Raw genomic sequence first — 15665 nt, forward strand, 5'->3', positions numbered from 1 at the left:
CCTTTACAGAAGTGGGATTTTGTTTCAGGGGTGGTAGTTTGTGGTTTACACTTCTTTTGTGGGTTTTTATTGTTATTTTATGCTGATAGTGCCTATTTTTTAAGTATTGGGGCGCTCAAAGTAGAGCATTAGTTACTGACCATTCTTGTGGTAAACATCCAGCTTGTGCTCTTTATCGCTAGTAAATTTGGTCCTAGCCATGCTTTTTAAAATTGTCCTGCTGATGGCCAATTTTACACTACTGTGTCATCTACAGTCTCTTAGTCCTTATTGAGATCTTGATAGAAATCCTTGTAGTAATTAACCTTCCTGTACTTTTTGTCTCTAGTACATTGTGGCATATTATTCCTGAATAAAACTGTCCTGCTACTGGCCAGTTTTACACTACTGTATCATTTTCAGTTTCGTAATTCTTATTGATTGCTTGACAGAAATTGGCCAGCAGCAGGATAGTTTTGCATTAGCAAAAACAGAATTACTGGGAAATTTTGTCTGCTGGTCAAAGAAGGTATATCACTGCTTGATGACAAAGCACATGCCACTGTTATTTAAGTGATTTGTGTATTTTCAACGTTGCCCTCGAAGCCACATGAAAAGACCGTCTCCCTGCAATATGGTATTTCTTTTTAAAAAAAAAAGGTTTTATTTTCATTGCTACATGTCCCACATAGCAGTGCCTAGCTTGGAGCCAAGCACTGAGTCTACCTGGAAGTCTGAAAGCTTTGTCTGTCAGAATGATGAAGAATTCAGCCATGGCGGGTGGTTTGGAAGGCTGCTGTAGGTATGTGCAGCACCTCTAGGTACATGCACTTCATTCCTACGTTAAATTGCTTTCACTCCCCCAATGACAAAGTCTCTTTAAATATGAAGTTTCTCTAAACCTGATATTCTAGTTATTATTAATAGTAATTATTACTGCTAGAGTTAGGTCTTGAATTAATAAAGTAAAAAGTAAATTGAAATGAGGTGAAGTGGGGTAAAGTAAAAGTTTCAGTTTTTAGTTTGCCGTCTTTGTCCTTAACACCAGGCTGAAATTCTTTCATTCTTTAATGGTTGTTCATTCCATTCTTCAGGTGAAGAACACCTTAGAAGGGATAAAGCTATAGCCTCATGCAGTGCTCCGTAGCCTGGCAGCGGCTGCTCTTTAAACACGGTGTTTACCTGCTATTTAATTGCTGTGTCACAGCCACCCCTGTGTTTAACGCTGATCGCTTTCCCCATTTAGGCACATTAAGTTTCTTTATCTCCTGATTGCTTTCTTGAAGGGCTGTAAATTTAAATTATAACTGTTGCCTCTTTGAATCGCACTCAGTAAAAATCACCATATAAATATTTTTCATGATTGTTATTATTGGGGTAAATGTTCTACAAATTCCCAGACGACAAGAAGCAGAATTGCCTGTGACTACAGGTTATTGGACACGAATGGCTGCACACTACTCCAGCAAGGAAGGTGTCAGCGACTAGGTTGCAGCTGCTGATAATCCTATCATGATTACAATGTTTACCAAGCAAAGGGTTTGGAGGTACCTGCCTCAAGCTCTACTGCCAACACAGATTGCCCTGCCTGTTTGTTCTGCAATGTGTTACATTGCTCAGTGGCTCTGAAGGGATTAAGCTACATGAGAAACAAAGTTGCCAACAGCCTGGCTTTACCAGCCATGATAAGCTTTGCTCGAAAATGGATATGGCTTTTTATTGCTGAATTTGTCAAGTATACAGCTTCAATTAATTGGATTCCTTTGTTTTCATTTTGCTTGTTCTGGAGTTTCTTTGCCTGTTCTATACAATTATCACTGATTGAATTGTTTCATTTTTCTGCCTTTTTGTTTGTTTCTTTAGAAACTTGGCGATATACCAGCACATCCAGATATTTTCCAAATTAGGTCATATGCAAATATGACGAGATCTAACCAACCTTGCTGTGTGGCAATTTAGCCATATGTAGTTCTATTGCAGCTGCCACACAGGCAGTCTTTCAACAATCATACCTAGGGGTGCCCCCATAATTAGGCAGCTTGAGGCAGTAGCCTCTAGCGGCATGTCATTGAGAGGGCTGCAGTTGGAGGGGGGGCGGCAGCACAGGTGACAAGCAACACTCCCCCACTCCCGCGTCTGACAGCCCAGTCACCCTAAGCCTCCCACCCCACTGACAGCTCAGCCGTCCACACCTCCCGTCCGGCTGACAGCTCAGCCCCCTTCTTGCCGCCTCAGGTGGCGAATAAGCTAGGGACAGCCATAAGTATAACTATTTTGTGATCACCTATTAGAACCAGTCCAAATTTGCGTTGTTACCAACTTGCATAAATATTACCTAAATCTCTCTCTACTAGAGATTATAAACTTTTGAAAGTGGACAGTCACCAAAGGTAATAAAACATTTTTGTGGATGGAAGTATGCTAGCTACTGTCTAACCTCTCCTAAACAAAAATCATAAATTGAGTAAATCCATAAGAAAGCAGTTGGGCCAAGACTCATCTGTACGAAAGAAAGGAGTTCACCTCTCTCTAGCACAGTTCACAAAGTGGGCCATACCAAAGAACAGACACCTTCCCAATAGAGTTCACAAAGTTGGTCATACTAAGAAAGCAGTAAGCCGCAAAACCATAAAGAAAATAAATGACTCCTTTTCCAGAGATGTACACGGAGAAGGTCATCCTAAAAGAGAGCAACAGTTCTCAAAGACAAATGTCGGAAGGATTTCTCCTAAAAGGAGGGAGAATTGCTGATCAATGTGCCAACATACCAGCTGAACTCTGGTCAAAAGTAAAATTCGCAGTGTGCATTAGCAATAATGTATCTTTTACCTCTATTGTTAATTTTGAAGAAAAAAAACATAGTTCTGACACATCTGGCAATATTCTCAATAAAACTTACTCATTTTGGTCACCTAATGAATATTCCCTGTCCTGAGGACCGAATCCATTTTCCCGTTCGTTATCTGCACTACCCTATGTAGTTCACTGCATTGGTATGGGGACGTCAATGTAAAGATTGCTGTTGGCAGAATTATTGCAAGCCCACCCACACTGCTATCTGCCTGCACTGCTACCTGCTCTGACTCCTCCTTTTCCTGCCTTATGAGACACTGATCACAACACAATGTGACACCCATCTGCCCACAACACCACCCATGACTCCGCCTGCAATTCCACTCAAGCAAAGGAAAACGTTGCTCAGAATCATGGTCGCATGTAGCAAATCCTAAAAGATCCTCCTCCAGGCACTCCAGGCTGTGAACTTGGCAGGCCGCTGATAATGTCACAAGTAAGATATATATTCAATCTATCATTTATGCAACTCGCAAAGTGATTATTTGGTATGTCATGGAATTGTGGATAGGCAGAATATCAATAGTATAGCAGAATGCAGTGATACCAGAATCGGGTATATCCTTGTGTGGGACATAACTAAGAATCATTACACAGAGGATGCTAATGCTCCATTCACATATGCAAATTGAACCAATTGCATGATTCTCACGAATTCCTCCTTGAGACTCATGCGATCTGCTGTGAGTGTGAGGCGCTGTCTGCTTGCATTTAGGTGCGATCGTCCGCTGGTAATTGCAGCATGTGTGATTACATACGCATATCCTACAAACAGCTGTTGACGGTGGCAGTTGTCATTGTATTGTACAGCACCTCCAGCCTGCAGTAGATGGCATGAGTCTCAAGGAGGAATTTATGAGACTCATATGATTGGCCCCATTCACAAATGTGGGCCTAAAAGCACCACCAAGACTGAAAATATATTCCTTCTCCTAGTCATTGTACCTCCATTTTAATCTATACATTTTCTGACCCATGTATACTGTATTTGTTTGTGACTTTGGCTGACATTATTGTTTATATGTCATTGCTTGAGGAAGGGGATCCTGTGTGACCCCAAAACGGTCGTCGCATCTCTGTGATATGTCGCACCTCTTCAATTAATAAGACTTTTGCTTCATGTTTATACTGGTGTGCCGGTGTCCCTGCTTCTACGTCGGGTAAATAGACACCAAACATGTCAAGCCTTAAAATTGCGTGCGCCCGCAAAATCGCAAAAAACGCCCATAGGCGGCGATTAAAACACTTTTACTGCTCATCAGTTTAGTGTTATTAGTGATTAATGTCTCTAAAATTATGGCTCTCACTCCGACGTTTGCGGCGATATGTAACATGTGCAGCACAATAGGCTCAATCGTCGTTTTCGCACGTAGGCGCACAGGACGCATATCTGCGTGTGTATGTGGGGGCAGGGACTTTAAAAAAATGTTTTATTTTTTTTTAAAGATTCTTTAATTGTGGTATTACTTTTTTTTTTTTTACACACAGCTTTATTGCTATTACATGGGGGGCTAAGAAGCACCCTTTGTGATAGCCAATTTACATGACATGTCCTCTTTATGGAGACATCAGGGGTCTCCAAGACCCCTAATGTCACCTAGGGACCACCAGAGAAGCTGATGAAGAAGACATCTGCTTCATCAGCTTCTGTAGCTGGAGAGTGACACTGAATGCAGGAAGTGATGTAATATACATCACTTCCTGCATTCGGGGACTGAGAGGAGATCAAAGGGAGTTCGTATACTGACCTCCCTTTGATTTCCTGTCACAGAGCTGTGCCTGTCCCGGCCGCATCGGGCACAGCGGATCTCGGGACCGGCAGTGACAGCTGCTAATACAAGCGATTGAGTGTCTCTAGAGGCGCCCGATCGCTTGAATGTAAAGCTCCCGGCCTGCTGTGTAATTACAACGGCTGGCCGGGAAGATGCTCGTCAGGCTCCACCGTCCTCTCGTCACAGACGAACGGACGAGTGGATTTTTCCAGCCCTGTATATATATATATATATATATATATACAGATGCTCCTCGCTTAAATAGGACACACAGGGGTTGATTTACTAACCTTATAAACACGTGTCGAACAAGTATACACCTCTGTAGTGTGTTCCCTCCCAGCATGATCTATTGGTGGAATCTAGACACCTTTGTAGTGTGTACACACCCAGCAGGTGTGTTGGGCAAAGCCCTGCATGAATTGCAAGGTGATGTTGTGTAAATTAGCTCTACGTTGTGTTGCTTGCGTTGATGAATGCAGGAATGTAAATGCATGAGCTAACCATTTTTGTCTAAACTGTGAAGCAGCATTATATATGCATCATGTGCATGATGTTTCCATATATGGCATTAGTGGAAATATGATTTTAGAGACTTTTTGGTTGATAAATACGTTTTGCTGTGTAAAAATCACACGCATGGTGCGTGCGTGTGTTTAGGTTAGTAAATCACCCCCAAAGTATCTCTGTTATCAATGAACAGGAATCCTCTATGAGTGTTCCTGTTCATTGATAACATGAGGACATGGTATGTTTACTATAACTACAACTATGAATGAACAGGTGGTGATGTAACTCACTCCCATTCATTCATAATTGAGGATATAGTACACATACCATGTCCTCAATTATTTACAAACACTCAGCGATCACTGAGTGCTTGTACCCGCTCTCGTCTCGGACACACACTGTCACAGGAGGCTGGGTGGGGCAGGACAGGGAGGAAAGCTCAGCCTCCTGTGACAGCGCGGGCTGTCTCCACCCACTTACCGCTCTGCCGGACTGTCATAGGAGGCTGAGCGGTGTGGGAGGAGAGACGCTGGCCACTCATAGCGCTCTCTTCCCGTAGCGCTCGGCCGGCTGTCACTTTCTCTCCTCCCCGCTGGGACACAGAGCAGTGCCCAGCGGGGAGGAAAGAAACTTGGGATGCGCCACTGTATCGGCAGGAAAATGGCACTTTCGGCATTATGCCAAAAGTGCCATTTATGGCCGATATGTTTCGGCGGCCGATATATATCGGTGCATCCCTAATATATACACACTATATTGCCAAAAGTATTGGGATGCCTGCCTTTACACGCACATGAACCTTAATGGCATCCCAGTCTTAGTCCGTAGGGTTCACTATTGAGTTGGCCCACCCTTTGCAGCTATAACAGCTTCAACTTTTCTGGGAAGGCGTCCACAAGGTTTAGGAGTGTGTCTATGGAATGTTTGACCAGAAGCGCATTTGTGAGGTCAGGTACTGATGTTGGACGAGAAGGACTGGCTCACAGTCTCCGCTCTAATTCATCCAAAAAATGTGTTAGGGTCAGGACTCTGTGCAGGCCAGCCAAAATCCTTCACCCCAAACTCGCTCATCCATGTCTTTATGAACCTTGCTTTGTGCACTGGTGCGCGTCATGTTGAAACAGGAAGGGCCATCCCCAAACTGTTCCCACAAATTTGGGAGCATGAAATTGTCCAAAATGTCGTGGTATGCTGTTGCCTTAAGAGTTCCCTTCACTGGAACTAAGGGGCCAAGCCCAACCCCTGAAAAACAACTCCACACCATAATCCCCCCTCCACCAAACTTTACACTTGGCACAATGCAGTCAGGCAAGTACTGTTCTCCTGGCAACCCCAGACATGTCCATCGGATTGCCAGACAGAGAATTGGGACTTGTCACTTCAAAGAGCACTACTTCTCTAGAGTCCAGTGGCGGCGTCCTTTACACCACTGCATTCAACACTTTGCATTGCACTTGGTGATATAAGGCTTGGATGCAGCTGCTCGGCCATGGAAACCCATTCCATGAAGCTCTCTATGCACAGTTGTTGTGCCAATCTGAAGGCCACACGAAGGTCTGTAGCTATTGACTCTGCAGACAGTTGGTGCCTTCTGCCCACTGTGCGCTTCAGCATGCGCTGACCCTGCTCTGTCATTTTACGTGGTCTACCACGTAAAAGTGAGTTCCTGTTGTTCCCAGTTTCTTCCACTTTGTTAAAATAACTTTTGGCAATATAGTGTGTGTATATATATATATATATACAGTTTTTTAAATGCTAGAATGGATTGTTTTTATAATTTTTTTGTGTTTAATGAAAGTTCACTTCTCCACTGTATGTATGGCAGAAGTCATAGGCTGGACTTCAAACATGTCAGCCTTTGTTCATCTCCTTTACATGCAGGTGGACGGGATTAGTCATTTTCAGGAGAAAAATATATTGCTTTTTCTTTCAGTTCAGATCACAGGAAGTGACAAGGCCAATCTATTTCTGGCAAAATCAACAGGTACTTTTTTGTACTTGCTATGACTGTTATTAGCCTGAAAGAAAGAAAACAAATGCAGCCACTACATCTAATGACTGGTAAGCTGCAATATGTAAAAACATTTTTAGTATGGGTTTATATAACCCTTAACAGTAAATCATATTCCTAACACTTCAATCTTTCCACACAAACTTAGTGTTTTACTTAACTCTACAACCCTTAAACGTAACCCTCACACCTAAATCTAACATAACCCCTTAACTCATGTAACCCAGCATAACTTTTTTTTATCTTTTTACTTTTGGATGGTTAAAACCTTTTTTGGATAGTTAAAACCTTTTCTTACCTTGTCCCTGTTGGGGAGACTTCCTTCCCCATTGGAATAAATGATCTCCCCTCCTGTTCTCCCATTACACCATATCATTTTGAATGTCTACTCTCCGTTCTAGTGACTATGACAACCAGGTTAAATAGAGAGGGTGAATCACCTCATCAGGGGCACAGACAGTAATACAAACATGAGAAATGTTCTAACCTTTCCCTATCTTATCCGTATCCAAAACTAGAAAAACATTTTGTCTGGACTATTGCTTTATGCACCGAAAGCTGTTAATTAACTTAGTAGCATATAACACAGCTTATTAAGAGCAATGTAACTGCAGATTACCTTTTTATCTCCCTTATGCTAGTATGTAGACTTCTCAAATTAAAGTAGCTGTTTCTACAGCAGCTATCATAAGCAATCAACACAGGAAATAATTGCAGCTAGTTATTATTAATTTACAGTTTCACCAGACGGGGTTTGGGAGATCACAGGATACACTTTTTAATTATAGTGATGATAATCCCACATATGTAACTAGGAATAGGCTAGTCCTTTAATAAAGCTAATAACTACAGTAATTGCAGTTTAGTCCATTTTCAGAAGTGAAGATCACTGTCAGTTGTAAAGTGCTGCAGCACTGAATATGTTAATTATAAGCCTATAATCCTTCCTATTCACCAAAGAAAAATGACTATTTTAACCAGTCCAATCTTATTTTACTGGCACATTATGTATTCTGCCTTCTCTCATTCTGCAACTGAATTCTGAGGATATTACTGGGGGAAATAAATTGGACACTTGCAGAAAGCCATTTTATAATAACACAGTACAGCTGTATGAGGAGAAATAAAAAAGTCACAATTTCTGTAAAGGTTTAAGAGAAATGAGAAATTAACTAGATGTGGACGATATAAACTAGTAGCTCATGTTCCCAGTTTATTATTTTTTCTTGGGGGTATTACAGATTTCAATTGTATCCTTTTGCCTCACCTGTCTATTTTGGTATCCGTCTACTGTGGCAAGCTGCCTTCATACTATTCATAAGCTTCTGCCAGTATTAGGATAACAGCAACAATGCACAAATAAGAACATCAGATTCTCTACACGCTCTCTGCTTATATTGTAGGAGCAGAAGGCTGGATACAAAATTCTAACGGCATTAGAATGTTTTAAAGGTCAAACCATGCAAAAGTGATGTTTCATATAAAGGTTAAAATTGGCGCAATAAGTCAATTCCCGGCTTGTTTTTTCTTATGGGGACTTCCAAATTCCTGTTAATTTTGAGGTGCTCATATCTTCCTCTTGGTATGCCACTTCTCATAATATAAAACAAAATTGAAATAAGATCTTAACCCAATCATCAAAGCTTTAATATGTTAATACACAGTACAGTACTGTGCAAAAGGTTTAGGCAGGTGTGACACAGCGGGGCTCGTATGGACAAGGTAAGTGACGCACAGTGTAATCCCGTGTGTGGCTCGGGGTTACCGCTTTTGCTACTGAAAATTAACCCCAGGCCACACTCGGGATTACCGCCAGAAAGGTTAAGCAAGTTGATGCAACATAGAAGGAGGTCAAATTCAGGACAGAATGAGGTCAACTGCAGGTAAAATGCACCTGTCAAGGAACTGTGAATGATCACAGAAGCCTCTCACACTGATCTAGCTGAATGCACCTGAAAGCATGTTGCACTTACTCATTGACAGAAGCTCTAATTATAAGAAAATAAGTTATACATAGTTTAAATTCAGATGTATTTCAGGTGGTCACATGATGAGTGCTGTCCCTCTTCTTGCTCTCTAGCATTGACGGTGGACACTAATCTGCTTATGATGAGACCCACACATCACAATGGGGTCTATTCACAAAGCTGCCGAAGGATCTGGCCGTAGCTTCGGCCGATCCTTCGGCTAGCTTTGAGTGACACAAAGCCACACGAAGCAAGCCGATGTACGGCTGATTTCAGCCGATGTACGGCTGAAATTAGCCGTACCAGCCTGAAGTGAATAGCCGAACAGTGTTCGGCTCACTTCACTTCAGATCGGTCATTCACTCGGCTGCCCTCGGCAGCTTCGTGAATAGACCCCAATGTTAGCTTCACTGTATGCAGCATTTCACTGTAAGCCCAGGCCGCATGAGTACGCTAGCCCAGAGTGTGTGTCATTGACATTCATCCAGAAGTGGGATGAGAACCAGCGATGCAGGAAGATGTGAAGAGCAGCGCTGGAGCATGAAGAAGGTAAGTAGTGCTGTAAAATATTTTAGTTTTTTTGCTTTAGGAAATAAAAAGATATTATATTTAGCAAAAAGAAAAAAAAACCGAGTGGGGTTTTAAATATGCAATTTTTATTAAACAAATTACAATGTGACCTTGCCGTGAAGGCCCTCATTCACTTCATTTTATAGGGGAAGAACTGCCCCCCAGTAGTGCTCCTGGGTTTTCACCTTGACACATGTGCCCCAGTCTAAACTTTCAAGCAGCTGCATCAACACTTATTTTGCAGATATGATCTACCGTGGTCACTATCAGGAAGGCAATCCAGGAGACTGATGTGCAACTTTGTTAGCTTGTTTTTAGCAGATGGTTATCTCTGTCAAGCTTTTGACTTAGCTGAGATTACCACCTGTTAAAAACAAGCTAACTCTAATGTAAATGAAATATATACCCTGTATTTACCTATTAGGTTCAAAGGTCAAACATATATATATGTAACCCCCTTTATATACTTTTATAGAACCTTGGTAGTCATTGGTGTGATCCCGTTGTCTGGGGGTTCGCTTTCCTTTGTGTTCATGCACTTGCCCTGAGAATATTTGGCACAGCCATACTCCAGTAGGGCTCACAGCTGAGAAATTGTAGATGTATAACTCTTTTTTTATATTTATAATATTGCTCTTTATGTTTGTTAAAGAATAGTCTCAGTTATGCTCCTGAAGAAGTAGAGAGTATGTCCAAGAAACATGTAGAGAAAGAACTCCAATCCACCACATATCCAGCAATGTGTAATAACTACATGGAAATGTAATGTGATGTATTAGAAGAAAAAGTAATCTACATACAGCGAATATGATCTGGATAGGAATCAATATAATCTGAGGCTGTGTGATATGGAAATCATGTTGTAGTACTGATTTTAATAGCTTTTAAATTAGTTATTAATACATTTATAGATTTTTATTTATTTTAATAGTCTGTGTCTGGGCACCTAAAAAGCTCATTATCCTTCTATTTATCTGCATCTAGTGAAACTATATATATTGATGTCGCACCCTGTATGTAAACACATGGACAATGTTTAACATGATTATCATTGATCTTTATGCAAAGATGCAAAAGCAGTATATATACAAAATGGTCACTGGTATTAGCTAAATCTGAATCTTGCTGCAGCACTGCCTGGTGCAGCTTCCAACAGTTCAAGGAATAAAAAGTATGCAGATAAATGAAAAGACTTTATTTCTTTTTAGCCTTGTCAAGTCAATGAAATTTGTAGATACAAAACCATATAAAGAAATACAATGGTAAAAGCCTGAAGTGATTTTAAAACACTATACACCTAAATGGAACATATGAATGCGTGGGAAGCAATTTTTTTCCCCTAGGGTAAAGAGTAGATGTTCACTGTAAATTAAATCTATAGTCTTTTTAAAGGAACATATGAATCAAAAAATCTTAAGATGCATGTAGTAAGCACAGACTTCCTGTTCAATATTTCAGTAATGTTGTTATCTCAGAACCCCAGCAGAGCTATTCCCAAACATGCCCACTGCAGTCTCCTTGCTGTCTCTTTCATACAGATGTTTACACAACATATGGTTGATGTGAACCATTCACTTTGCCTTTATACCCCTTTTGCTGGGCTTCCCCATGGAAGTACACTACTAGTGAGCTACATAATAGCTAAGTGCAGGGGACTTAGGGTAAAATAAATTATCTGACATTTCTGACTTCCAACACATTTTTTTCCACATATGTTTCTGTATACATTATTTTCAGGAGCATAAAAGATTTTCATTATTTTAATCACGTAAATATAAAATGTTGCTTATTTAAATTTATTATTTCCAACTAAGGTGGATCTCTGGGCTAATTTGTACAAGTGTTTCTAAGTTAACCTTAACTGCTTTGATGAAAAGCCTCTGGTACAAAGGTGACTAGCTGAAGTTCAAATTACACACACAGCTGACTGAGAAACCCCCTTTCCACCTGTTCTTGTTATGTAGTATCTCTCTCTAATTTTTAATTAGAGAGAGATAATAACAAATGGAAAATGTACTGCTGTGCGCTCTCTTTATAAAACCCAGGATATTTTTTTATGAAATTATCATCATGGTTTCATCCTGTACCAAATGTTTATCTCTAAAATAAACGTAAAAAAAAAAAAATATTTTACAAATAAATGTAAACATAATTTTGAACAGATGGGTAAGGACGAACACGTGAACATTGTAAAGTATGCTATAGGTCATTATCCTCATCACCATCATCATCATCCATCATCCATCATTCATCATCATCATCAATCATCACCACAGAAGTACCTGTCAATATTTTGCTTTGGCTTCAGAAGCTGGGGAAGGTGACACAACTCATTTTAAATGTAAAATGTGCATGTATCCTTTAACCCATTTGCTGTCAGCGACAACCTTATGCTTTACGGCTCTGACAGGAAAAAGGGTTAAAGGCACATTCAAAATTAAAGGCACATTCAAAATTAAAGGCACATTCAAAATGTAATGTAAACATTATAGTACTAATTTAAAAAAATACTAACTAGAAATACAAAACAAAAATTCCTTTTACGGTTTTGTGACCTGAAGCAGTTTAGCTTCTTTAGACTGGCACAACTTTTGATTGGCTGGTACATTTTAGTAGTTTGTACATTGCTCTTTATAATTACTACATTTTGTAGTTTGTACATTGCTCTTTATAATTCAGCAGTATTAAAATGCAGTACAGTTGACTTATACTCATGAGTTGGTAACAAACTTTTGAAACTGATTTCAGATACTTTACTAATCACTTGATGATTATACAATAGTATTCAGTAACTTTAGAACATATAGCTACAGAATTTATGACTTCCTAAAATATGTGTTTCTAATTTGTTTCCAAAATGTCTTTTTTCCCAGCTTTCGATACATTGAGGAATAATGACCATATCTGCCAATTTTTTTTATTTCCCTCCATGACCCCTATTAAGAAAATGTTTCTTCATTTCCTGCCCCCTGTGACACCAGGCAAACGATGGGAGGTAGTGGTTTACAACAGGACAGGCAAGTAACAATGGAACTGAAAACATTGTTAAAAAGTTCTAACTCTTCATCATTTTACTAAAAATAGTTTCTAATTTTGTCCGTGTCCCCATTAAATAGATTTCCTGTTACCTCCTGTCCTGACAAGAAGTATAGGAAGAGACACAGATGGCAATATAAACCTGACAACCCTTCACTGCTCTATCTGCAACAAAATAAAAACATTTTGTCTGCAGTCGAGCTTTAGATCCTCCTGCAAGAAGAATTATTTAAAAGAGTAATGCAAATGTTGTGGGATTGCTAAGTGCAATAAATAAAAGATCTATGCTGTTTATAGAGATTATGGTCACTGAAGTTCAATTCCTTTTATCTCCTCAAAACTTGAATTGATTCCAAATAACTGCAAGAAAGTCAAGGAAGATATATCCTATAAGGAAAATAGAACTTCTCGAAAATGAACATATATAAAATGGAAGGGATTTTTCAAGGCTGCTAGTACACTGGGCACATATTTCAGTCACCGTATCTATTGGCATCTATAATCTTTTGCAGAATGTAATAATGAAATGAATGAATGAATTAGGATCTTTAGATTTAAATCACATTTAACTAGCAACCTGTAGATAAAAGAGGATTAATTTGGAACTAGCAAGACCAATGTTCAATTACGGTTAATATTAACCACTTCAGATTTTGCTTTGTGTTTGCAATCGGTTTTTTTTGGGAAGGATAAAAACAAAACTTTCTTTTGGCAATACTTTCTTATTATTTTACTTAATATTTACAATAATAAAAAAAAAGACAGAACTAGAAAAAGGTCACTGGAGTGATTTTTTTTCTACTTTGACCAGTGCTAGTTTTAAAACAACTAGTTTTACCATAAAAAGTATAACATTTACTCTATAATTTGTTACACTTCTAATGACCCTAAAATTATGATATAATATTCTACAATAAATAAAATAATCAGCAATAAATTATAGCTAAAAGGATAAGGGGAAGAATGAGTTAATTAGGGTTGATTACAGTTAACTTTGGGTTAGTAAGGGGCTAAATAGGAACACTTCTTATTTTATTTATTTTTGGTTTTCCTGGTATAGTTGCTTTAACTTACATGATGATAGGTCATCCCTTTGATCTACAGATGAAGGAAACACAAGGATGAGTAAATACAATGTAACAATAAGGCCACATAGTATTTTTGAATGATGCTTTAAACAATGTTTAACAAGATTCATCAAAAGTGTTGTTTTTCACTGCTGCTGCTATGGCCACTAAAGTAATCTGCTGTAATAAACATCTGGGAACTGCTGGCAACAGTAGTGGGGACAGCAGGGGTATAGGGACAGGGCCTGCTACATATGCTTCTATACCATGTTAAAGTTTTTTTGGCATATGTGGCATGTCTAAAGATCCACAAGAGGTTAAACATGAAACTAAAATTAGAAAGTAATGCATTGCCTAGAAATTGATGGTATAATGGAATAAAATATAGTCTAGTTTTAGTGGTTGAATAGGTGTTAACCCGAGCATCTGGGTTTTGCTGCCAAAATAGTAAAAAAAAAAACACTGCCCACATACCCTGGCCCCTAACATTAACCTAACTCTTAGGTCAACACTTACACTTAACTCTCCTTCACTTGAAATCTAAAAAGTATAGTATACAAGCATCAGACGTGGAAGTGAGTCAAATGCAACCACAGGAAAGCTTGCTGAAGTGATATGTGAATAAACGAAACAAAAATCAACAATGTAAATTGACTAATAAAAATTGCTTAAATATAAATAAATGTGAATAAATAAGTAAGTAAAAATTGCTTAAATATAAATAAATGTGAATAAATAAGTAAATAAATAAATAAATAACTCTTCAATAAACCGTGTGTCCGTGATTTGTTTTCTCTGTTTTTTTCTGTATTACAGTGTACATATAACTGCGTCTATCATCATCTGTAATGTACTGATAGATGTGCAGTGGTGTATCATAAACGTGTCCTAAACTTTGAGGTTAAATAGTGTCCAAAAGTACTCCAATCTGAAAGGGGCAAAAACTTGAATGTGTATATCCAAGATGATCGTATCCTGGGGGATGATGTGTCGGAGAAGCGATGGGTCCCCGTAGGGCTTACACTCACCAGATGCCGGGAGGGAGTCAGCTTTCTCTTCCACCGTGGTGGCTGCAAGGAGATGGTCTTTGCTCCGTCCTTCCGTGGGATCTTGCAGTATACTTTCGGTCCTGGTCCCAAAAAGAGATGTCGGTATCACGATAGTAAAAATCCCCTGGTGATAGTAAGATGCCCTTTGGATTGCTTCCGGGAGTACGTCCTAATTTTTAGTCTCTCCGAGCGTGGGTGTTTTGGATCTTATCGTATCCTTGGGTGGTCCTTAGAGGATCCCTGGCAGAGTTGAGACACACAGAAGTTCAGCAGTCTGTAGAGTCTGAACTCTACAGACTCTACAGACTCTGTGAAATAAGATGTTCACTTAGAGATATTTATATATTTTTATACCACTTATTTAATTAGTCATTGTTGGATCCTCACTTCACTCCAGGAGACCCATAGCGCTCACTATTCATCCTCACTTCACTCCAGGAGACCCATAGCGCTTACTATTCTAAAACCATTTTGTGAGGCTTATCTAGCCTTAGTTTCAGCAGCTTGCGGTTAACCCTTACTCTCTGTGAAATCTCCCCTTTTGGGTCTGTTTCATAGCGCAGAACATTCAACCTTCCACAGGAAAGCTTGCTAGTACCTGCTTTGATGAAAAATAGGGTTTACTGTTGAGATGCATTAGTGATGTGTTTACTATGCGTTCACTCTGCATTTCCATTAACATATGCAGATGAATGAAAACATTTTAAATGTAGCAAAGAGGGGCATGCCACAAGCAACACAAAGCGTGGTAAAAAGCAATTGTAAACAAAGCACAGCTTAATATAACCCATTTCAAATTTAAACATTGCCTCTCAGACCCTTGAGAAGTGCTTCATAAATGTAAAGCAAAA

Source organism: Nanorana parkeri, unplaced genomic scaffold, assembly GCF_000935625.1.
Source record: "Nanorana parkeri isolate BGI_ZX_2015 unplaced genomic scaffold, ASM93562v1 scaffold694, whole genome shotgun sequence".
NCBI classification, from domain to species: Eukaryota; Metazoa; Chordata; class Amphibia; order Anura; family Dicroglossidae; genus Nanorana; species Nanorana parkeri.